General features: G+C 34.6%; 1 long non-coding RNA gene across 1 annotated transcript in view; it reads right to left on the reverse strand.

The window, feature by feature from the left end:
* The window catches only part of LOC129057704 (uncharacterized), a 1380833-nt gene that overhangs the window by 150261 nt on the left and 1204120 nt on the right, over positions 1–26452 (reverse strand). The gene's annotated exons all lie outside the window — the stretch shown is intronic.

A 26452-nucleotide genomic window follows, 5' to 3' on the forward strand; every position in this document is an offset into this window, starting at 1 on the left:
GACAAATTAAAAGTATCAATAAAATATTTAGTTTAATATATATGTGAAATTAATATTTCCACTATTTCTGACCATAATTGTTTGGCTGATGTTGGATTCACTTTCCTGCTATAAAAATTTGTAAAATCTAGTCAAAATATATAGCAAAGTTCTTTGCAGCCATTGAACCACAATCAATAGTGGCCTATAATCCTTGAATTCACCATAAATTGAACCCAACAGTCACCTTAGTCTTCTCTCTGAGGAATTTTTTTCAAGTTGTTTCGTGAAGTTGAGCCCATGTAGAGAGCAACCATCTTGCTGGGTAGAGAAAATAATGACTGGAATTAGGGCTACCGGGAAGCTGGGACTTGAGGGACAGGGTGTTAGAAATAGGGTGCCCATGAGGAATCTCCCTGTTCTCGAGTTCTTGACCAACTCTCAATCAGCACATATACAAAGAAAGCCAGAGAGGCCTAGCAGGCTATAACTTTTAGGATCAGAGAGCACAGACAAGCACAGACTTTTCTATAAAACAGAAAAACTAGCAAAGCTTGGACTCTTAGTTGAGATCTAAAATATTGCTATGCTCTAACAGAAAGGCTGCAACTAAAATTAACCCACCTGCCAGGCATGAATCCAAATTACCCAAGAACTGCTTAACAAAACAAAGAAAACTGCTTAACAAAATTTAAAACTCTTCAGAGAGATTTAACAACATCCAAAGCCACTACAACATAGCGTACACAATATACACTTCCATTAAAAAATTTAGACATATAATAGAGCAGGAAAGCTTGTAGTAGTAAAAAAAATAGAAATACACTGAGATATTAACCAAATATTAAATATAGCAAAAGAAACATTAAAAATAACTATGATTTTTTTATGTTAAAGATGCTGGGGGAAAGATATATACCATTTATAAAAAGTAAAGTAATTTAGAACCTATAAAAAGTGAAATTCCCCTCCAGCAAAGTGATATATCTAAAATTAAATACTCTTATTGGAGAGATGAATATAGATGTATTTTTTAATACCAGAAATAAGTACAAATCCCAAATAAAGATAAATATATTTTATACCATTATAATTAAACCTGCTAACAAGATATTAGGTGACTAAAACTCACTGTTAAACCCTATATGAGAGTACATAAATAAACTATATATTTAAGACAAAATTACCATTCAAAATATAAATAAAGTCTGCTAATCGATAAGAAGAATTATTTTTTAGAGAAATAGACAAATCAGGTGAATAGGAAAGACAAAACGAGAATTTATATTAAATTCAGAAGCTGCTCAACTTTGTTAGTAACCTGAGACACGCAAATCGAAATAATTATAATTTGACAAAAAAATTTGTAAAAAATCAAGAAGTCTGACAAAATGTAGTGTTATTGAAAAGGAGGGCAAATAAAAATTATTTTACACTTTGATATAAATATAGATTCATACAAGTATTTTATAAGCTCTATCTCAAAAACAAAAGATATTTTGATGAAGTAATAGAGACTGGTTAGTGCTGTTTATATATAACACTCAACAATTCCATCTCATAAATATTCACAAGGAGACATCTAAAGGATTTAATGGAACTGTGTCAAAGGGAAAAAATGAAAATAGCATAGTTATCTAATAGCAGGTGAATGAATAAGGAAATATAATACATTAATCCAAGAAATATTGTTCATCAGTTAAAATTAATATAAAAGATGTACCTGTTTAAAAGGGGTAGATTCTAAATATATTTCTTAAGACATAAAAGATGTTATAGGATTTATGAAATATATATATTTTTTCAAAATAAATTAACATATACACTGCTTATGTGTATATGTATATTTATCATATTATCATATATATAACATATGCAAATATATATTGACACACACATACATACAGACTCTTATATATAGTTAAAGTAAAAAATCATGGACATAACATGATGCCTTAATTTTAGAATGGTAATATCTCCTCAGAGATGGAGAGTTGGTGAATCTGATGATGGGAGGGCAAGAATGGTTGTGGACTTCAATTTTATCTGTAATATCTTTTATATCTTTTAATAAGGGTGGGGGGTCTATAGTTTTTTGTTATGCCGTTCACAGAAATATTCCAGATAGTTGAACTATTTTATATTTCAAAAAAGAAAATAAAGCTCAAATGATGAAAGGTCACAAAATCAATATATTACAGATAAATAAAAATTTAATTTTTTTCCTAACGATCTCACTTTATTTGAAACACAAGTTAGATGGGGCAGCACATGCTGAAGAGAAAGTAATCCTATAATTTTTTTTTTTTTTTTTTTTGAAGACAGAGTTTTGCTCTTGTTGCCTAGGCTGGAGTGCAATGGTGCAATCTTGGCTGACTGCACCCTCTGCTCCTGGTTTCAAATGATTCTCCTGCCTCAACCTCCCGAGTAGCTGGGATTACAGGCATGTGCCACCATGCCCTGCTAATTTTGTATTTTTAGTAGAGATGGGGTTTCTCCATGTTGGTCAGGCTAGTCTCAAACTCCTGATCTCAGGTGATCTGCCTGCATCGGCCTCCCAAAGTGCTGGGATTACAGGCATGAGCCACTGCGCCCGGCCGTAATCTTATAATGTTTAAGGCTTTGGAGTATATCTTTTGAGGCTGTTTCCTTTACCCTTACATGTATATGATTATAACCCTTATAATTTTGCCTTGGTCTCTCTGCCAGCCCCTTCAATAAAATGTCTCAACTTCTTCCCCCAGGAAATTCTATTATTCTTTGCATGAGAATACAGTGCAGGCCCTCGGTCTCTGTGCTTTGCAAACTCCATTGCCTTACACTGAGCCGGGTGAAGAAGAATAGATTTCCTGCAGTCCAGGTTTTCCCAGATACAGTGTTGAGGAAGGAGCTCTAGTTTCTTAAGGGAAGGCAGGGAAAGAGGGCAGATGGTCCTAGTGGGATCTGAGGCCCATTTTCTTAAGAGTTGCTCACCATAATTCTTAGAAAGAATTTTATTTCTTTCTAAAGAAAATCTTATCTAGTATTATTTAAATGAATCATATTTCTTCTATTAACAAGAGCTACACTGTATTTCATCTAAAAAACAGTCTTCAGAATTTTGAAATAAGGAATACTTGCTTATATTAAAGGAGCAGTACCTTATCTGACACTGTTTGATTTATCTGGAATGGGTGGTAATAGACTCAAATGGGCTTTCTTGAATTTGTCCATTCATGAAAACCAGTATGTCTCAGTTTTCCCCACCACCACAATTTAAGAGAACATGTAGAATCTCAGAATGTGATAGACAGAAGTAGAACAGTCTGGATTTAGAATATTTTAATGATTGGTAAATTGGTCTCCAGGACTCAGAGTGCCACTAAGACAGTTTAATAGAATATCATAATTATGTCATAAAGGAATTTTTTGGTGGTCTGTGTTTGCTTTTCTATCACGTGGAGCAACCACCAGCATAAAAGTTTCTATATAAATTAGTTGAGTAAACAATAAAACTGATGATGTAGATATTCTAGTAGCTTGAATAATGACAAATGCTTTCATAATTACCTTAGGAGAATTGACGATGCTATTTAGCATATACAGTTTTAAGAAAATGAGATTAGATGCTGGTATTTACCTTTATACAGGTAGAGTTAGGAGATAAACCCAAGAATGCACCAGTACCATACATATAAAACTCCTTTCTGAACAAATTAACTTCCTGTTCCATTTTATAAAATAGTAAAAACTATAATTATTGTATTATAGATTATCTTTTGAATGTAAGTAGATGTGGACTCACCAGTAGTCTACAAAATATTTCTTTGAGGTTTAAGCAAGAAATACATTATAAAATTAGCTATATCTCTCAGGAGAGATAGTCTTCTTTGATTCAGTCTCTGAAATTGTTAATATAAATAGAATATAGCAAAATATGACTCAAAAGGTATTGAAATTGTTTACAAATGACTTGAGATGTAATTTCGATTTTTCTGATTGTTGTCTAAAGATGCGGAAGGAAGAAATTGCCATGCAAAGTTGGAAATAAAAACCTATTTATTTTTTGCTCAGCAATGGAGAGTTGTGCTGAGATATTACACAATATCTCTGAACAAAGAACATTACTTATCTTTTATATGTGGGATTTGAGAAACATTTGATCAGAAATTGGTAGGTTTTCACTAGCAGGAATGTTTAGGGATTGGATGACCTTTAGCCTCGGTTACAGGATTGTGGCTGCCACAGTCAGAACTGTGGGACAGTCAATCATTGGCTATTACAATTCTCAATAGCTGATTGGGAGGGTTTTTAAATCACTTTTGGAGGTTTGCTCTCATTAAGACCAAATATTAATTCATATTTCTGTTGGAGAGTTGAAATGTTTTATTCTCAAACACAGCAAAAAATACACATTTGTATAATTAGAAATGCAAACTTTCCATCTCCCATGTCTAATACACTAATTGAAAATTACAGTAGAGAAGAAGAAATTTCAGGTTAGTTGTGGAGAAACGAGGATAGTAAACACAACTTCTGTGTGGGAGCCACATAAATACCCCAGTTTCAATCATCTCTATATACTCTGTCCATGCTATAAGTTAATTGTAACAATTTTACGTTATTTCAAAGAGACCAAATTTAAGTTGCCACATTTTTTACAGAGAATAAAAAAGGTTGCGCAATAATTTTAGTGGTTTAGCAGTAATAAAGAGCCCATCATTGTGTTTTTCTGCTTCCATGAAAATATATTATTCTTTGATATGGTTTGGCCATATCCCCACCAAATCTCAACTTGAATTGTATCTCCCAGGATTCCCACATGTTGTGGGAGGGACCCAGGGGGAGGTAATTGAATCATGGGGGCTGGTCTTCCCTGTGCTATTCTCCTGATAGTGAATAAGTCTTACAAGATCTAATAGATTTATCAGGGGTTTTGGCTTCTGCTTCCTTCTCATTTTCTCTTGCCATTGCCATGTAAGAAGTGCCTTTCACCTCCCACCATGTTTCTGAGGCCTCCCCCGTCATGTAGCACTGTACCTTCAATTAAACTTCTTTTTCTTCCCGGTCTCGGCTATGTCTTTATCAGCAGCATGAAAATGGACTAATACAGTAAATTGGTACCAGTAGAGTGTGGCATTGCTGAAAAGATACCCAAAAATGTGAAAGTGACTTTGGAACTGGGTAACAGGCAGAGGTTGGAACAGTTTGAAGGGCTTAGAAGAAGGCAGGAAAATGTGGGAAAGTTTGGAATTTTCTACAGACTTGTGGAATGGCTTTGCCCAAAATGCTGGTAGCCATATGGACAATAAAATCCAGGCTTAGGTGGTCTCAGATGGAGATGAGGAACTTGTTCCCAACTCCACTCCCAGACTGGAGCAAAGGTGACTCTTGTTATGTGTTAGCAAAGAGACTGGTGGCATTTTGCCCCTGCCCTAGAGATCTGTAGAACTTTGAACTTGAGATAGATGATTTAGGGTATCTGGCAAAAGAAATTTCTAAGCAGCAAAACATTCAAGAGGTGACTTGGGTACTTTTAAAGACATTCAGTTTTAAAAGGGAAACACAGCATAAAAGTTCAGAAAATTTGCAGTCTGGCTATGTGATAGAAAAGAAAAACCCATTTTCTGGGAAGAAATTAAAGCCGGCTGCAGAAATTTGCATAAGTAGCAAGGAGCCTAATGTTAATCTCCAAGACCATGGAGAAAATGTCTCCAGGCCATGTCAGGGACCTCCATGGCCCAGGAGGCCTGTTGCAGGCCCAGAGGCCCAGGAGGAAAAAGTGGTTTAGTGGGCTGGGCCCAGGGTCCCTGTGCTGTTTGAAGCCTAGGGACTTGATGCCCTGTGTCCCAGCTGCTCCAGCCATGGCTGAAAGGGGCCAATGTACAGCTCAAGCTGTGGCTTCACAAGGTGGAAGCCCCAATCCTTGGCAGCTTTCATGTGATGTTGAGGCTGCAGGTATATAGAAGTCAAGAATTGGGGTTTGTTAACCTCCACGTAGATTTCAGAAAATGTACAGAAATGCCTGGATGCCCAGGCAAAAGTTTGCTTTAGGAGTGGGGGCCTTATGAAGAACCTCTGCTACGGCTGTGCAGAAGGGAAATGTGGGGCTGGAGCCCCCACACAGAGTCCCTAGTAGGGTGCTGCCTAGTGGAGCTGTGAGAAGAGGGCTACTATCCTCCAGACCCCAGAATAGTAGATCCACCAAAAGTTTGAATCATGCACCTGGAAAAGCTGCAGACACTCAATGTCAGCCCATGAAAGCAGCCAGAGGGGAGGCTGTATCCTGGAAAGCCACAGGGGCAGAGCTGCCCAAGACCATGGGAACTTACCTGTTGTATCAACAAAACCTGGATGTGAGAGCTGGAGTTAAGGGAGATCATTTCGGAGCTTTAAAGTGTGACTACTCCTCTGGATTTTGGACCTGCATGGTCCCTGTAACCCCTTTGTTTTGGCCATTGTCTCCCATTTGGAACAGCTGTACCCAATGCCTATAGAACCATTGTGTCTAAGAAGTAACTAGCTTGCTTTAGATTTTCCAGGCTGATAGGCAGAAGTGACTTGCCTTGTCTCAGATGAGACTTTGGACTGTGGACTTTGGGGTTAATGCTGAAGTGAGTTAAGACTTTGTGGGACTATTGGGAAGACATGGTTGGTTTTGAAATATGAGGACATGAGATTTGGAGGGGCCAGGGGCGTAATGATATGATTTGGCTGTGTTCTGACCAAATCTCAACTTTAGTTGTATCTCCCAGAATTCTCACATGTTGTGGGACGGATCCAGGGGGAGGTAATTGAATCATGGGGGGACTAGTCTTTCCCCTGCCATTATCATGATAGTGAATAAGTCTCAGAAGATCTGATGGGTTGATCAGGGGTTTCTGCTTTTGCTTTCTCCTCATTTTCTCTTGCCACTGCCATGTAAGAAGTACCTTTCACCTGCCACCTTGATTCTGAGGCCTCCCAAGCTATGTAGAACTGTAAGTCCAATTAAACCTCTTTTCCTGCCCAGTCTCAGCTATGTCTTTATCAAGAGCATGAAAATGGACTAATACAATCTTCTAATCTCTCTGAAGTCCAATTGTATAAAAGAAGTAAAAAACAAAAAAACAAAAACCCCACATTTAGAAATTTAGGTTTCTCTATGGTGAATAAAAGACATATTCAAAATCAAAGTTTATGTAATATTTTACCAAGAGGCTAAACTTTTATTTTCCTGTAGAGATCCTTGTTTTAATCGAATGAATATGAATATAGAAAATTAGGTATCTCCTATCCATTAATTTTCAAATTTTAACTGCTGTGCTAAAGAGAGTTGAAGGATGTTACATCGGAAATAGGCAAAGAAACTAAATTGTATTGAACCCCTGCTATTTTCACAGGTTTTGTTCTATGTAACTGGTTTGTTTTCATGTTATTACATTTTAATGTTCACAGTAGCTGTCTTATTTATTTTATCAAAAAAATCACGTATAAATACATAAATAATCTGTATTGTTAGACATTTTCTAGATGAACACCTGCGACTCAGAGAGATTCTATCAATTTCTCTAGTCAAAAAATAAATTGGGGGATCTCAGATTCAAATCAGTCCTGTCTCCCATCTAATCCTAGGGGAGCTCTGTGGAAAAATGAAATTAAATCCATTTCCTCTATCCATCTTCATTGAAAAATCAACCTTTTTCTTGCTGAATTATTCTATACTGTCAATATCAAGATTGTTTAACCACGGAGCTTTTAATATCTGTTATATATCTGCTCTATGATTTTGTGGGAGAAGCACTTGGATTTGCCAAGTAGGTTATGTTGAATGTGACTCAATTATACTCTTCAGCAAATATTGTTTATGGAGTTTCCCCTTGCCCTGCAAATTGAGTCATATACCACGCACACTAAAGTGCTTGCCCTGGAGGAACGCAAGTAGGGCAGCTTTAATAGTCTACTTTGTTTTTTAAAGTGTCGGCATTCAGCTTATTGGAAGGTACATGATAGAACAATGCTTCCCCATTTTCAGTAAATGATGCCACATTTCTTGTTGTTTTCCAATTTTCTGGCTCTCTGTAGTGCTCCATGACTTTCCAGCTACAATTGTGACTGTTCTGGGAAGTTCGTTAGTCAATTCCCTCAACACCAAAGGATCCATTTTCTTTGGTCCTGCTGGTTTATGTATGTTCACATTTTTTAAAAAGTATTCCCTGATGAGTTCTCGTCAGTAGTTATTTTTTCATTTCTTTCCAATTCTGTAAACTTCATTTTCTTTGCCAGCCTTGCTTTCATAGATTCTTATACTGTCTCCAGTTTTTATTTTCTTCTTATTTCCTGTGAAACATGGACTTTAAAAGATTAGCTAATTTTCTCATCTCTTCAGAAAAACTGCTCATTTTTATATTTAATATTTTGCCACTGGAATTGTGATTTCTAGGATTACTTTGAATTCTATCATTGTAAGTGCCCCCTTGCCATTATCGTAGATTCTACCCTATTTAATCCCTATAACTTTATACTTTCTTACTAGTTGAGCACATTGGCATTTACGCTTTGCTCATTAGCACATGCATAATCCAGCTCATGACTTTTTATTTTATTTTATTTTATTATTTTTTTTTTGAGATGGAGTCTCACACCATCGTCTGGGCTGGAGTGCAATGGCACAATCTCAGCTAATTTCAACTTCTGCCTCCTGGGTTCGCGTGATTCTCCTGCTCAGCCTCCTGAGTAGTTGGGATTACAGGTCACACCACCACACTCGGCTAATTTTTTGTATTTTTAGTAGAGATGGGGTTTCGCTATGTTGGTCAGACTGGTCTCGAACTCCTGACCTCGTGATCTGCCTGCCTCAGCCTCCCAAAGTGCTGGGAGTAGAGGCATGAGCCACCTCACTTGGCCACAACTTTTATATTTAAGTTAAATGCTAAATTGCTTGATAGAATAGCATCCACAGATAGAAAAAAAGACCTATGTGGTATACAGGGTATGTGTGCACGTGTGTAATTAACATGGAGAGATATAAATTATGAAGACTTTATATCACCTAGCACATGTCCAAGAATCAGATGTCTAAGCTTACAGTTCATGAATAATAGCCCTAGATATTAAGTACAGTATATTTTGGCTTTTCTACTAGGGCTTTTTCACATACACTCTGCTTTGCAAATGGAGAAGGGATACTGGTAGTGAGAGAACTAACTGAATCAAAAATATGCATGGCTTCTCTGGAGGTGTATTTCTGACTTCATATATTGACAGTTATCCCTGCATTTAAAAAATTATTTTTTGAGAACCAGCCAAAGCTATTTCTGACTGTGATTCACACAATAATTAGACATCCCTTTTAGGTTCCAGAGAATTTTATAGCTGTCTTTATAACATTGAATTTCTTCCCACAATCCTACTTAGCTCTCATTTAATCTGTAGCTTCTTTGTTCTTTCACTTAAAGTGCTATAATATTTGCATTTGAAAATCAAGAACAATATTCTTTCCAGGTTTCTTTTTATGTGCTTTGTCAATCTTAATGGGTCAAAGTCTTTGCTAGGACACTGAATACATGGCAGAATGAGAGCTTACAATGGAATAAGCCACACATATATTTTATAGTATATACTCAAATAGGATATCGTGGTAAACAGCTTGTAGACAGAGACTATTATTAGTACCAAATGACTGAGAGTTTACAGTACAGTCCACTGGGTTAGCTGTAATTGGCTGAGTATAAGATTACAATCAAAGTACAGGGAAATTATATACTGGTACTTTACCATCCTTTAGTGGCATGTGTACGTATGTATGCGTTTAATCATACCAATTCTCTCTCTCTCTCTCTGTATCTCTATCTATATATACATGTAAAACATTGATAAACGTACTTTAACATTATTTTGGAACTACTTTAGAGACAAATAGGTTTATATGCGTACACAAAATATGAAGAATTGTTAAATGCAGTATGCATATCTTTGTTCAGAAATTCAACTAACATTTATTGGGTGCCTAACCTGTATCATTTGAATCACATATATTAACTCTCTTAATTATGATTACATAGAAAATGTGGCCATATCAGCAGGAAACATAGTAAGACAAAATGGAACAAAAAAGAGAATACAAGCATTGCCCCTGTGTGAGTTTTCAAAGAATAAGAAAAGGCTTTTGGGATATTGATAGCATTATTAGCAGAAAGGTAAAGGAAGCATTTATCACTACTCAGAAAAAAAAATAGATACACAGTTTGAGAAAAAGAGACTGCATCAGTTCTTAAAGTCCCAAATCACAAATCTGAGTTCTGAAATAAGAGAGAGATAGAATATTGAGAAGAAAATTGACAGATATAATATAAGATAATGTTCAAGAGTTAAAGGACAATTGAAGTCCCCAGACAGTATTGAAAAAAGGCCACATCTAGATGTATCATTTTTAAAACCAAAACATCTAGAACTTAAACCAGCAAGCAAGCAAATGAAAAAGTTACCAACAATCAAACAAAACAAATGAAATAACTCAACTGAAATACAATCTATAAGATAAAAAGAATCCAGCCAGTATAAACACATTACCTGCAACATCAGATGCTAGAAGTCAGTAGATTAATCCTCTCACAGTGCTATGGAAAACCATTATTCAACATTCAATTCTATACCCACTCAAAATTTTCACTCACAAATGAGTGTATAATTAATATATGTTAAGATGTGCAACAACTCTAGATATTCCATACAAATTTTTAAAGAAATCACTTCTGCTTAGGATTCTCCAAGACAGAATTTACTAAGTATCAATCACATTCTCAATTTAAAGTGCATCATAATCATGTATATTGTTATTTTACGTATTTTATTGTTGATTTTTATTATACTTTAACCCTAAGCTCATTTCTCTGTACATTGAATATTTAAATACAGTAAGTCTTATGTTTCAGTTGTATCCCTTTCTTGGAATGCTTGTGTTATTTTGTACATGTGTGTGTGTGCATAAAACATGATTAATGATGAATTATCTGTGCCATTATTTAGTGAAGCGACTTTCCCATTTATATAGGTGATATAATGCTGTTTATTTTAGTCTTCTCTTTAATTTTTTGATGCAAAAGATGAATATTTTTCTATGATGATAAATGGAGACATGGATTTTTAAAATAATTTTATTTTGATTTAATATATGGCATAAGACATAGGTATAAAACTAGAAAAAAATTAATTTTTTGACTAAGGCAGCATTGTGAATCTATAAGGGAAAGAATAACCTTTTCAATAACTAATGCTTTATTAATTGGTTATTTATATGTATACAAATAACCTCCACTTTATAGTAAAAAATAAATTTAATATAGATGGTAGACTAAATGTGAATGGTAAGACAATACAACTTTTAGAAGAAACAGTGAGTTATACCTTAAGGAGATTTGGGAAGGCAAAGATTATTTAAACAAAATACAAATAACACCAATAATTAAAAATGATTAACTTAAACTTAGTTAAAATTCAGAAATCCTATTAAAGACACCATTAACCAGGTAAAAAAGGCAAAACATGGACTTGAAAATACTTGTTATGGATAAAATTAGATCTTCCCAAAATTCACGAATTGAAGTCTTAACCTCTATATGACTGCACTTGGAAACAGGGTCTTTTAAATGAGGTCATCAGGGTTGAGCCCCAATATAAGAGAACTAGTATCCATGTAGAAAGTAGAACAGCAAGAGTGTGCTTGCACAGATAAAATAATCTGTGAGCACCTAGTGAGACGGTGACATCTGTAAGCCAGGAAGAAAGGAACAAGGCTTCCCTGCACCTTGACCTTAGACTTCAAGCCTCCAGCACCATGAGAAAATAAATTTCTGTTGTTTAAGCCACCAAGTCTGTGGTTTTCTGTTATGGCAGTGCAAGCAGAACAATACAATATTTAGACTACAATTATCTAACAAAAGACCTATATTCAGAATATAAAAGTCAGTCCTCTTATAAGTCAAAAAGTAAAAGGTCAGCAACCTCATTTAAAATAAGCAAAAAACAGAGAGTATACAAATAATCAATAGACACTTAGAATATCTACCTGTAAGGAAAATTCAAATTAAAACACAAATGTAACACTTTACATCTACTAGAATGGCTAAAATTAAAAAGTCTGCCAATACCAGGTATAGCTGAAACTGGAACAACTGGAAGTTTCGTACACAGCTGGTGGGATTATTTGCATAAAAGTTTGATAATATCTATTACAGTAAGCTAAAGATGTAAGTAATTTATAATCTACCAATCATACTCCCAGGAATATCCCTACATCTACAAAAGAACATGTACAAGAATGTTCCTAACAGCATTATTTATGATAGGGAAACACTACAAAGAACCTAAAAGTTCATCAGAGTGAGTGGATACATTCTGCAATTTAAAAACAATGAAATAGACCAAGTACAGTTAGCTCAGGCCCATAATCCCAGAGCTTTGGGAGATTGAGGTAGGAGGATTGTTTCAGCCAGGAGCTCAAGCCTATATGCCACTGCACTCCAGCCTGAGCAACCAAAAAAGACCCTGACTCTAAAAAATAAACAAAATAAACAAACTAATAAATAAACAAAAACAATGGAATAATACAGATAAAAAGAACAAACTATAGTTATATGTAGCAACATAGATACATGTTATTGCCATAATAATGAGTCAAATTAGCTAGATGCTTAATGATCATAGTACAAGATTTTGTTCTTGGAAATTCAAGACAGGCAAAGCTAGTCTAAGGCGATAAAAGAGCATACTGAGGGATATTATTGAATGAGAAGGGCTATGAGGGGTGTTGCATATGCTTTAAACTTTGACATGGGTGGTGACTACTCATAAGTATTATATAAATGTGTAAATAATATGTGCATGTGTGTAAGACTGGTTAATTTTATTACTGACTTCTGTACAGTATTTTATAGTTTGCACATACATGGACACACACACACACACACATAATTACTCTATTTAAATATCCCTGAGCATCTAGATGGTTGCTTTTATATTTTTATTTGTATGTGCTATTTTTGTATTTTCTTTTGGATATTTTGACTGAAGTGTCATGTATTCCAAAAATGTAGAGAAAGAAAGGATAAAAGTTTAGAAAAAAAATACATGATATAATAAAGAAAAAATAAAGTAAAATCAATACAAAAGGAAATATAATCTTAATATAGTCTTTGTCTGTATAGTAAACCGTATCTTCATATTCACAGTAATGTAAAGCATTTGTTAATTTTCAACATTAACATTAGCCTATGAATAAAATATAGAAGGCTTAAATTAATTACAGAATAGAATATACATGTTAAGTATCTTAATATGAGGATAAAATTAAAAATCCAATGTATGGGCAGTAGATGGGCTAGAAAGAGAGGAAGAAGGAAGTGTCTTCAATCTGATAGGGAGACTTCAAGAGAAATCGTCTATGTTTCATGAAACTATAAATAAGGTTTTGTGTATACTACATAAAGTTACAGAAGCACATGTTATAATCATTCAATGTTGCAAGAAACCAATTGAGAAGAAGTTGGTAATCATGTGACTGAGCCAAATTCCCATTTGTTGTAGCAGGAGTGAATTGCATAATATCTAAAATTAATTCGTCAATGATATTAGTAAAATGTAATTTAGAGATATGGAGGAATTTGCCAGAATAATTTAGAACAGAGAAAATTAAAAGAGTTAAAATTTAATTCCTCTTTGGAGAGGACTGCAAATGTAGTTCTAAAAAAGTTTGTTTTCATTGTGAACTCTTCTGTATTATTTAATATTTTTAATAATGCACATATTTTATTTTTGTTATTAAAAAGCTTTTTATGTAGTTACTTGCCAACCATTTTTGCACATAAATAGCATAACTGGTAAAACATATTTGGTAGGCAGTTTAATAATAACTTTTCCAGTTAGAACACAGATACTATTTGACCCAGTAATTCCTCTAATGGAAATTCATCATACAGATATTTTTTGTATGAGAGTACAAGGATATAAGTGGGAATATTCCCTACAGTGTTGTTGTAAAGGACGTAAATATCCTTCAGTAGAAACTGGTTAAGTTGCTTTGGTATAGCCATTCATTGGTGTATTAGTCCATTCTCATGCTGCTATAAGGACGTATCTGAGACTGGGTAATTTATAAAGGAAATAAGTTTAATTGACTCACAGCTCTGCAGGGGTTGGGGAGGCCTCAGGAAACTTATAATTATGGTGGAAGGGGAGGCGAACTTGTCCTTCACAAGGTGGCAGGAAAGAGAAGAAAGAGCTGAGTGAAGGGGGAAGCCTCTTATAAAACCATCAGATCTTGTCAGGACTTACTATCATCAGAACAGCAAGGTGGAAACCACCCCCATGATTCAATTATCTCCACCTGTTCCCTCCCATGACACGTGGGGATTATGGGAACTACAATTCAAAATGAGATTTGGGTGGGGACACAGGCAAACCATATCAATTTGTCTATTTGATTTTATTCTAATCTCTGCACTGTTTTGGAGTATCTAAAGATATATTGTTTAATACGTTAAGTGAGAAATGATGCCGAACATTATCATGTTATTATTATACTTTGGTCTAATGTACACAAAATAGGTTTATTTTGAATATATATATCCATGTATATATGTATATAAATATGTATATATATTTATACACAGCACATACATGCCAAAGCATTTTTTGGAAAAATTGTACGGTACTTGTTAACTGTATTTCAGGGAATGACACTGTGTCAGGGGTGGCAAGATAGAGAAATTTTTATTTTGGAGAGATTTATTCCCTTCTATACTATTCAAATTATAATCCTGAAAATGACTGTTTCTAATTAAACAATACTTTTTAAAGAATTTAAAAATGAGCTGCTCACCTTTGTATCTTTTGACTTATGTAACTGAGTTTCTTTTATGAAGTAGGTGCTTTATATTGGCCAGTTATATAAATTCCAGATTATTCGTGCTAGCAGAGAGAAAGACTCACCTCTATCGCATGACCCAAATGGAGTCTCTTACATCTAGGCTGAAGAACTCAGCAGTGATTTGATGTCTAAAACATCCTCTCACCCAAGTAGCAGTTAACCAACATTAAGTGTCCTAAGAACTAATTGAAAGGATGGCCAAGGTCCTTGTTAGAGACCATGTGTCTGTGAATTTCATTGTAATTACGCTTAACGAGGCTATTACCTCCCTATGTCCAGTGTCCACAGTGTCATATTATTGGCCAAAGCTGGTATAGTTCTGCTCAATTTGAATCAAGATTACTGTTTTCTAGGCAGAAATTTTATTAAGATTAGAAACATAATGCAAAAGGACATACAGGGAGAACAGAGGTATTTTTTTTTTTCTCCACAACTTTTTTGTGAAGCCAAATACCCATCTGTGGCCATTTCTCTATATTCCTCATGAAATGGGGCCAGTTCATCACTCTGCTCTATGAAAACCCTGGGTTGCAATATAACTCCTGAGCCTATCTCAGAAACAAAAATGACATCCTAGACTGAGCTATAATTGGTAAGATAGTGGCTAAGAGCATAAGCTTTGTTCACCATTTGATGACCGGGGTTTTGAATCTTAGCTCCATCAGTTACCAGCCAAGAAACTTCAAGCAAAGTATTTAACCTCTCAGAGCCTTCATTTACTCATTTTGGAATGTTGATAGTAATGCCTAGCCAACAATTATAGTTTTTAGAAAGATGCCTGTAAAGAGCTTTAAAATAGTAGTATATAAAAAATAAAATGTGATATAAAAAGAAAGTGCTTTCCCTCAGGTATGAGAACACATACTAGTGTCACCTCTTGGTCAAATGATAATTTCAGCCTTAAAAACAAAATAAAACAATGGGCCTGGCAGGATAATCTTTTTTAGAAGAATCACCATGTATTTTAGATGACGGTTAACTGTTCTATAGTAAACTAAGAGTCTAGAGTCTAGAAAAGATATCGAAGATCTTTAAAGAACTTGTTAGGTATGGTATACCATGTGCTCTTCCTTGTGCCAAGGAAATACATATACTACCCTGAAGAATCCACAAATGAGAGAACGTTTGTAGACTGTCAAGTGAGACAAAAATAAAAATTTTAATGACCAAATTCTGGGGGCAAGCTTGCCTCCAAATCATCAACTATGTGATCTCATACCTTGGTCCCAAACAGAAGATAAAAACGTTCTATTTTGATTGTTAGATTCCTTGATTGTTCAACTTGTTAGTTCAACAGACATTTACTGAGCACTTACTCTATGCTAGATCTTCAATAGTAAAAAATAAAATAAAAAAATAGGTGATCCTTACCATCATGCAGCTTTTAGTCTACAGGGAAAGAGAGACAATGAACATGTAAACACACACATAAACCTACAAGGGCTAATTTTAATACACAGTGTGAACTAAAAATATCGGGGCACAATGGCAGAGAGAATGACTGCTGTGGTGGGGTACATTGTTATTTATATTAAGATTCTAAAGAGAATTCAACTTTTTATATTTATATCCAGTATGAATTAGGACTGCCTTGAATTTTAAAATCTACTCAAGCCATGTAGTTTTGTAATCATTCATCTTTAAAAAAAGAAATGAGTAATTTCCAAGACAACTTTTCAATTCATAGTTTTTTGTAATCACTAAATTTGAAATTCAGTGCACTGAGAAACCCTCAGACGTCCTTCACTGTGAGCAATCGAAGTTCCATCTGTCACCTTAGTGTCATTGATTTAATTTTAAATTCTAACATGATGACTGCCAAAGTCTTCCTTCAGCTGCCTAATAACGCTTAAAAACATTTAAAAAATGTTACAAGTAATTATTATAAACTACTAATTTATTAATGTTTTTCCAAGAAATGTTGTTCCTTGATCCTTTACTGGCAACCAAGCAAGGAAACAACCAAACAATAACAACAAAATATAGGTCCAATGAACTGAAACTGACAAGTCTAACTGCTGATCAGAACCCCTACCACTGTGTAAGATGGCAACTTGCAGCTATTTTATAGAATCCTTCAGCCTCCATTACTTGCTGGTAAATCAAGCTTTAAATTACTGGTTTTCTTTGCCAAAGTCTGTAGTATCACTACCCCACCCATTAAAGAAGACTTGTTTAGGCCAGGCGCGGTGGCTCACGCTTGTAATCCCAGCACTTTGGGAGGCTAAGGCAGGTGGATCACGAGGTCAGGAGATCGAGACCATCCTGGCTAATACGGTGAAACCCCGTCTCTATGAAAAATTCAAAAAATTAGCCGGGCATGGTGGCATGCACCTGTAGTCCCAGCTACTCAGGAAGCTAAGGCAGGAGAATCACTTGAATGCTGGAGGCAGACGTTGCAGTGAGCTGAGATCGTGCCACTGTACTCCAGCCTGGGTGACAGAGCGAGACTTGTTTAAGAAGAAAATTATGAAGCCAAATGAAAGGTAATGTGGCTATTTGATTGAAACCTCGATCCTCTCCTACAAACAATCAGCTCTATTTGTGCTGGAAAGCTCAATGTATCATTTGAATACATACTAAATAATTACTGTTCCCACCTCTTACTTTCTTCCTTTGTCATCTCTTGCTAATTTAAATAATTTAATGTTTTCTATTTTCTTGTTTTTGGCATTAAATCCTTTCTCCATAAAATACCAGAGGTAATATTAGGCAGAATTTGTTTCTCTCTCTTAAATACCCATCACCCCTACCTGAATAATGGTCACAGGCATGGTTGTTTTATTGTCTGTTTCTTTGTGGTTGTCTGCGATCTATATGTGGATATACTTTCACTGTACATTTTCCTGATGGTTTCTGTCCAAGTCTGTCATTTTCATTCAGTTCAGAGTTGAAGCTTTGTAGGAGTAAATAATTTTGTTACCAGAAGAATTTTGAAGGCTTTTGAAACTTTTTCTAAAGTAGTCAAATCTATTTTAGTATTCAATTGCTCTAACCTCCAAGGTTAAATCCCCATTTTCCACAGGTACAGCTTCGAATGCTAGGGAACCACACACTGAGCCTGAGAAGTAGCAATTGACTGATGATGGTATTGCTTTTAGCCTTGGTTGGTTTTCTATATGGAACTTTACTACGCTCATCAAGTGTATGAAAGGAAACCAAAATAAACTTAGCAGAGGAACAACAGTGTTTTTAATAAACTATGCAGCGACTGACACCTTCCATTGCTACTATATTAATATTATACAAATGAATTAAACTTCCTAGAACCTCAAATTAGTGATATGCAGAGGATGAACAGGTATTTTCAATTTCTAGCCTAAGCAACCTAAGAAGTGCCCTTTTTTTTTTTTTTTTTTTTGAAACGGAGTCTCGCTCCGTCGCCCAGGCTGGAATGCAGTGGCGCCATCTCGGCTCACTGCGAGCTCTGCCTCCCTGGTTCACGCCATTCTCCTGCCTCAGCCTCCCGACTAGCTGGGACTACAGGCGCCCGCCACCACCCCCCGCTAATCTTTTGTGTTTTTAGTAGAGACGGGGTTTCACCGTGTTAGCCAGTATGGTCTCGATCTCCTGACCTCGTGATCCGCCCGCCTCGGCCTCCCAAAGTGAAGAAGTGCCTTTTTAAATTATTGTAAATATATATATTATGCTTCATCATCCAACTGTACCCCAAAAAACTAGTGACTAAGATAATAGAGAGGGCATCTGTTTACATTATTTTATGATGATAGTTAATGTCTATAGTTCTTCCATTATGAAACATTTACTTAGGTAAGTATAAAAAATAAATTATAGAACTTCTTTCTGTTTTTGTAAATTATAAAACTTCTTTCCGTTTTGTGTACTGTTTATTTACTTTGGTTGTTTATGTATTCTGTAAAATTATATATGTATGAACAATAGAATTTCTATTTGTCATATTTTATTTTAATTTTATATTTTGAATAAATAATTCATGTAAAAAATGAAAGCAGTATAAAAAGTTATACGAGAACTCTTGATTCTAATCTTTGTCTTGTTCAATTGTACCCATTCCCTATATAAACCTATTTAGTTCATTTCTTATACGTTCTCTCATTGTTTCTTTATGCAAATTATAAGAAATACAAATATGTATTCTCTCCCACCTGTATTACATACTCTCCTGAAGTGTTTTTATTTAGTTTAAGAATACATTCTAGAGATCATTTACTATTAGGACAGAGATAATTTGTTTTCTTAAGTGCCGCGTTATATTTTGGTGTGTAGTTGTACCCTAAATTTTAGTTTGATTTTAAACTCTAGAGTATGTAAATATGCTGCAGAGACAAAAATGCTGCAATGACTACCGTTATATTCTTATTTTGCATGTGTTCATGAATATCTATAGAATAGTTACCCAAGAGTGGAATTGCAGAATCAATAAATGATGTATTTGTAATTTCAAGAGGTGTTACTAAATTTTCCTTTACAGAAGCTGTTCATCTTCATACTCTTGGTGAAAATTTATGAAAATTTCTTTTCCCCATTGTCCTATGAAAAGACTCTGAGGTCAATCTTTTAGATTTTTGTATTTCTCTTAATTTAAGTGCATTAAAACCTCTTTTTATCTGCTTAAGAACTATTGGTCTTTTTCTTATTGATTTCTTGGAAATCTATCTATATAAGAATATTAATAGTTTTTCTATGACACAAAGCATTTTGAAAGATTTTTATTCTTATTTTGACTTTGCAATGATAGTCTTTGCCATAAGTTTTAATGTAATTATGGTTGGTTTTATCTTTTTATAATTTGATGATTTTTAGGTTCTCAGTCATAATTAGAAAGTTCTTCCATATTACAAGTGGATAAATTTATTTACCTATATTTTCTTTGAGTAGTTGTGTAGTTTTTTTTTTTACACATATATTTTGTTAATTTGGAGGTTATATATCACGAGATATGGATCTACATTCTCTAACCCAGTTGACTCAAAATCATTTATTCAGAAGTCCATCTTAACTCTACTAATTTGAGGTAATTGCCTTTATTACCTACAAAATTTCCATATGTATTTGGGTTATTCCCAGCCTTTCTCTTCTTTTCCTTTGGTCTCTATATGTATTAATACATTTGTAATTATAACTTTTAATTATTATAATTTATTTTTCAGAGTTCTCTTGAATATTCTTTCTCATTTATTTTTTTCATGAGTACAGTAGAATTTGCATAACAATTTTAGAAGCCAGATTGTATTTAAATATAACTATTAAAATGTTGCTACTTACATTGTGGATTTTTAAAATTCTTTTTGGGTCAGGCTATTTTGCTGGATGCTCATCAAGATCTCTAAATTTTGTACCTAAGTCATTAATAACTTATATGTGTATGTTCTTTTTACTTTTGAAAATATTTTCATCTTGGTCCTTCTGATCATGTGATTTGGCAGCTAAAAATGTTCAATTGTTCTCCACAGCCTTTAGAGTCCAAATTACGTAACTGTCATACAAAGTCAGGTTCTACTACCTCTTGGCATACCCTGCCCCTCTTCTCTATCCATAGGGATTTATTTGCTATTCTAAAACAGTATGCTATCTGTTACAGCAGTATGTTGCCTAGAAACACCTCATCCCATTACTCTTAAAGAGGCTGTGTAGCCCTTTTTGTAGAACTCAGCCTGCTCTTCTGGAAAGGCACCAGCTCTTCTGGAAAGATTTCCCTGTTTCTCACTGTCTGAGCCAGATACTCCTTATCTGTGCTTCCTGTACTTTGTGAGCACATCCCTCACATGATTCTTAACAAACGTTGATGCAAATGATTCTTTTAAAGCCTTACCATGTTTCTCCAGTATATGAATTTTGTCTTAGTGCATGTAAATCTTTGTGAGGCTAGCAGAGTCGATGTCAAAAAAAATCGTTAAATAAGGTTTAATTAAGTAGTTGATGTAGTATAATTCTTATAATAGGTAATGACTTATTTTAATTAGGAGCTCAGAAGTCAAACTCATACCTAATATATTACTATGTTGACGAAGACTTGAGACAACCCAAAATATTTGGCAGGGAACTTCATATCTTGTTATTATAATACAATAGATTCTTCATGCAAATCCTCCACCAAGACTGAGTATGGATGGCTACATGGAAGTATATGCCAGTATGTGAACACCAACCCTAGGCTATTTCTATACACTTACATGGTGGGGGTTTTAAGGCCATTTTCAACATGTGCGGTTATAATTCATTCAATAAAACAGATTATAATCTATAATATGAGACCATAAGGCTAATAAAGCCTAAGTATATATGACCTAAGATTCACTCTCCTTCTGAAAAGTATAAATTCCACTTAGCAGATCAACGTCCCTCTAGCAATAAACAGAAAGGCTAGGATTTTTTGTGTAATCTTATTAGGAAAAAGGCCTTTCTAAGTGTGACACTGAAGTCATAAAGCATAAAGAAAATGTCTAATAGATTTGTGTACATGAAATAAAACTTCTTTATGTCAAAATAGTATACCCTTGGTTTGTAATCTAGAGGAAAAATACTTATAAGGGCTGACAAAAGGTCAACATACTTATATAAATTACTCATTTGAATATGAAAATTATTTTAAAAATGCATATTGATAACATAATGGGCATAGAGTATTCTCAGATAACTTACAAATGACAATGACTAAATTATACAATTAATCAAAGAGAGTAGAAAAAAGAAGAAATCATGCACATTGTGGTAGGGTTAAAAATGTGAACATAATAGAAAATACAGTTTCTTTCTTTTTCATAACTGACTCATTTTTTTCACAATCCTCCAATTCTTTGAGTGGTGGGATGATGTTAACTTTTTAGTTAATGGTATTGTCATGTTTCCTGACATAAAACATCTTAGGCCTTAGCAAAAGTGTGGCTGCCCCCTCTTGTAGAATTCTTCCTCTGTAGCCCTTTCTCATAGTAACTTCTGTTCACCTCAGATGTTGGCTTGATCATCAGTTCTTCAGGAAAACATTCTTATCCCTTAACTAGGTAAGGTCTCTCTGCTAAATGATCTTATATTGTCCTACACTGTTTTCATAGAACATAATAGAGTATAATTATTTGATTAATCACCTATCTCTTAAATTAGACTGTTTCCAACTACACGCTACAACTAGGTCTATTTTCCTTACCCGTTACCCCAGTACCCAGGACAGTGCCTGGCATGAAGTTGACATCTATTAAACTTTTTTTTTTAAGTGAACAAATAAACAAGAGCCCTTGAGTAATAGGAGTATAAGATGGTATAAAATTGTTGAAAATAAAGTGAGTATATCCTTTGACTTGCTACTCATTCATGGCAATTTATTCTGTGCTGTACAAAGATAAATGTTATATTCAATAAACTTTAAAATAGTGGAAACTCAGAAATAATCTAAATATCCAATAACAGAAAATTACCAAAATGATTTGTTGCATTTTAATGGCATACTTTGAAGCCTTCTAAAATGCTATAAAATTATGGTTTTAGATGTGAAAAAATACCACTATAAATTCCTAAATGGGAAAACTAGGTTTTATACATGATACTTCCATCTTCATAAAAGAAATGTACACACACAAATACATACAAATATTTTCAAAGACATTATGTGTGAGTTATTTGGTTGATTTCTTCCTTTTGTGAATTTTTATGTTTATTTGCTGTCTTGATCACCTATTCCTTTTTAAATAATATCTTAATTTTAAAAAAGGAAAAATTGAAGATAATACTAGCTCAGATCATAAGAAAATACTATTTTTTTAAAATTGTACTGCCCTTTAAAACCTGGTATATGATTATTGTATGATAAAATTAGCCAGGCAAAATTTGGGACCATAGGAGAAAAAAATGCCATTGTGTTTCAGATTCACTGTGCTTGGTATATCTACCTAAAATCTTAGAAATATATCTGTTTTTTTTTTACCTGAGGCAACAAATAAACTCGTAGAAAATAACCTAATAGATTTACAAGGTGGATTCATTTTCAAAAGCTTTCTCTAATACAAATGTTACATTACATGATGCTTCAATACTAGATAAACCAGGCTTTTGTGTCAAAGCTAGATTATAGGATTTGGAGTTTAACTGTCTTTTCCCAGCAAGGTAGTGGCCATCTGAGTCAGCTGGCAAAAACTGGGAGGATAAGTGATCAAGAAATTGTTGATTCTCATTAAAACAACACCTTACTTCTGACAGGGCATTGTTGAGAGCCAAGGTGAGGCTAGCCCTTCCTGAGTCTGTCACTCTTCCTGCTAAGGTGCTCTTCTTACTGCTCAGTACAATAGATGACTGCTGCTGTGATGTGCTTGCCAGGAACTGTGGCCCTGAGGTGCAGCAGAGGAGTATGGTTGATTGCCTGCAGGTGTCTGACTGCAGGATGTCTTCACCATGCATTGAAAATCAAGGCACGTATCACAGTTGAGCAAACTAGCTGTAAGGCACCTTGTCACCTCAGTCTATTTTTAGATCTACGATCCTAGAAATAAAAATAAAATAGAAATTTGCTTTTTTAAAATATGGGTAAGTCAAGAAAATGGGGTGCAGGGAAAGTGAAGCAAATACGTGTTTTGAGAATTGTTGGTGGGAATTCAGACATTGTGGGCTGGAAGTTACCTCTTGCAGTACTGTCTACAAAATGCTGGGTTAATCACAAAAGTGGCCTGGATCTCATTCTTTTTAAGTGAATAATGACGATCTCTAATGTCCCTTTCATTTTATGAGTCTTATAACATCTGGTTTAATTTTTAGAGATATTAATCAATCTTTAATGTAATGAATACATGCCTAGAAAGTGTTATCTTCTCTTAATAGCTCCAATCTTAAAGGAAAAGAAAATCTCTCAAACTTTAATTTCAATATCATTTTATTGGTAATAATTAAAATTAGCAAGCATGATTTGTTCATTTGATTAAGTTTTATTATATGGAAAATTTATTTTCAAATTCTTAACTCTGAAAAGAAAAAGTACAATTGATTGTGATGCTGGAGGTTGAATGAGAAGAATTGAAAGTTCAAGATCTGAAGTCACCTTTTTAATTTTAGGTAAAGGCTGAACATCCCTAATCTGGAAATTTGAAATCTGAAATTCTCCAAAATCCCCAATTTTTTGAATGCCAACATAATTCCACAAGTGGAAAATTTCACACCTGTGAATTTTGTGATGGGGCACAGTCAAAACAGGGTCAAAATTTTGTTTCATGCACAAAATCATTTAAAATATTGTATAAGATTACCTTCAGGTTATGTGTATAAAGTGTATATGAACAACATAAATGAATTTTTTCTTTAGATTTAGATCCTATTCTCAATATATCTCATTATGTATACGGAAATGTTCGGGAAAAAAAAAAAATTGAAACAGCTCTGGCCCCAAGCATTTTAGAAGAGGGATACTCAAACTACATATGATCCCATCAGCATGTAAATCACCACAGTGAAATCTATCACTGAAATAACTGAAGTAAAATCAATTAATGCTAATAACCATTATACCATACCATATGTAGAGGTGGGAGTGTAGAACAAAGAACACAACAATATAGACTGCCATATACTCTGTGAGATCATGGAAAACAAGTGGCCTCAACAACAAGGGGAAAGGCATGAGTACCAATAAGAGTATACTTGGTTCAGATGCCATCATGACTACAGCCAGAACTCTTCTGTCTCATTCATTTCTGACCCATTTGTCCTCCAAAAGTCTTATAGCAAGGTGTGATAACCTCTGCTTGGAGACACTGTCAAGTGAAAAATAAAACCATGTCCCTGCCTAAGTTTAGGATTCCATCAAATTCCTGGCCCTGAAGCAGAATGATATGACAGAAAGGATGCAAACATTTGAATTAAAAATTCCTAAATTTAAATAACAGTTCTGGTGTTTGTCAGACAACTAATTTTAGGCAACTTTCTCCAATGAGCATCTATGAATTGGGGTAATTCCCGTTACAAAGGATTACTGAGTAAACACAGAATATATCATTATAGGCAAAATATCTGGTATTTAGTATTTCCTTATAATTTTAGATTTTTCTTTATCAATTCCATACTGTTGACAAATGGTTATGTAAATAGATAATAGATGACAGGGAGATAGAGAGATAAAGATATATAGATAGATAGTCACACAGATACATAGCCAAACAGATAGATAGATATAGATAGATAAATAGGTGATAGATGATAGATAGATAGATAGATAGATAATCTTGCTCTGAAGACTCAGCAGAAGTCAAAGGAAGAAGTAGTTATTTCTTGGGTCTATTTTTATTTTGTTAAAAATGTTTTCCTGGTTTCAGCTGTACAACCATACACCTAATAAGATACAAATTACATAGACCACATTTTTTTTTTCCTCCATGGGTCCCCAAGTAGTTTTCATTGAAATAAAAGCTGGGCTACAAATGATTCTTGATGAATTAGATAATAAATGCAGGCTTTGGGAATAATTAGGGGAGTTGAAATGTTATTTAAATTTAACCTGAAACTTATAAAGCCGTCAGAGAATAATATTAAAAGTTGCGGAAGCAGATAATAACCACATGGCTCTCTGACTGAGGGTGATTTCCATAGAACTGGGAGCTGAAAAGCCAGATAATCGGTTGCTTTTCAGCAATGTCCAGTACTGACAGTCCTCATTCCCTTTTACATTAGTGGTGTTAAACCATTTACAGGAAAGGCAGGCATCCATCATTCTTGAGGGATCAGAGCCATTACACAAGATAATGTTGAAAATGACCATTACAATGCACTGTTAAAGAGGGCAGAAGCTGAACACTTTACCTGGAGAATATGAAAAGCCAAGATTTGCCAGCTAGTATATGTTCACTTTCAAAAACTTTCCAGGCTTTCATTACTTGAGGCTGTTTTAAATGTTGGTATGTGAGCAGAAGTACAAGGAAGCAGAAACTTCTACTTCATGCAGAGAAGCTAGCGGTCTCAAGGATGAGAGCCCTTATTTAGAAATAGTGAGGCGAACTGCTTCCTTTGTGACACACTGTTAGCCTCCCTGCCATTTCAGTTTAACATCTCACTAGGCCTGACTGCCTTGAAGCTAAAGCACTGGAAAGAAGCATAACTTGTTTATAGTGTGAAGATGTGAATGTATATGAGTAAGCCATTTTGGACACTCCAGATAACTCAAACTTTTCTCCTGACAAGGGATTTCTGCTTTACTTTATCATTTCTCCTCTGCCTAACATTCCTGCCTAGTAAAATTGATTTTGGTTTAGATCTCACAAACCGGGAAAGATTTCTAAGAGTGGGAATCGTGAATCATTATAGTATTCTAACAAATGGCCTTGTAAAACCTTGAGGGCAGACCCAGAAAGCTTTTGGTTCATGGACTATGGCAGCAGAAAGGATGCTTCTGTTTCTTACATTGTCTCTGTTTTACTGGTGTGAATTAATGATATGTTCGGGGTGATATCTAATTTTTTAAATTATACTTTAAGTTCTAGGGTACATGTGCACAACGTGCAGGTTTGTTACATATGTATACATGTGCCGTGTTTGTTTGCTGCACCTATTAACTCATCATTTACATGAGTTATTTCTCCTAATCCTATCCCTCCCCCATCCCCCTACCCCATGACAGGCCCCAGTGTGTGATGTTCC

Source organism: Pongo abelii, chromosome 12 (genome assembly GCF_028885655.2).
Source record: "Pongo abelii isolate AG06213 chromosome 12, NHGRI_mPonAbe1-v2.0_pri, whole genome shotgun sequence".
Taxonomy (NCBI): Eukaryota; Metazoa; Chordata; class Mammalia; order Primates; family Hominidae; genus Pongo; species Pongo abelii.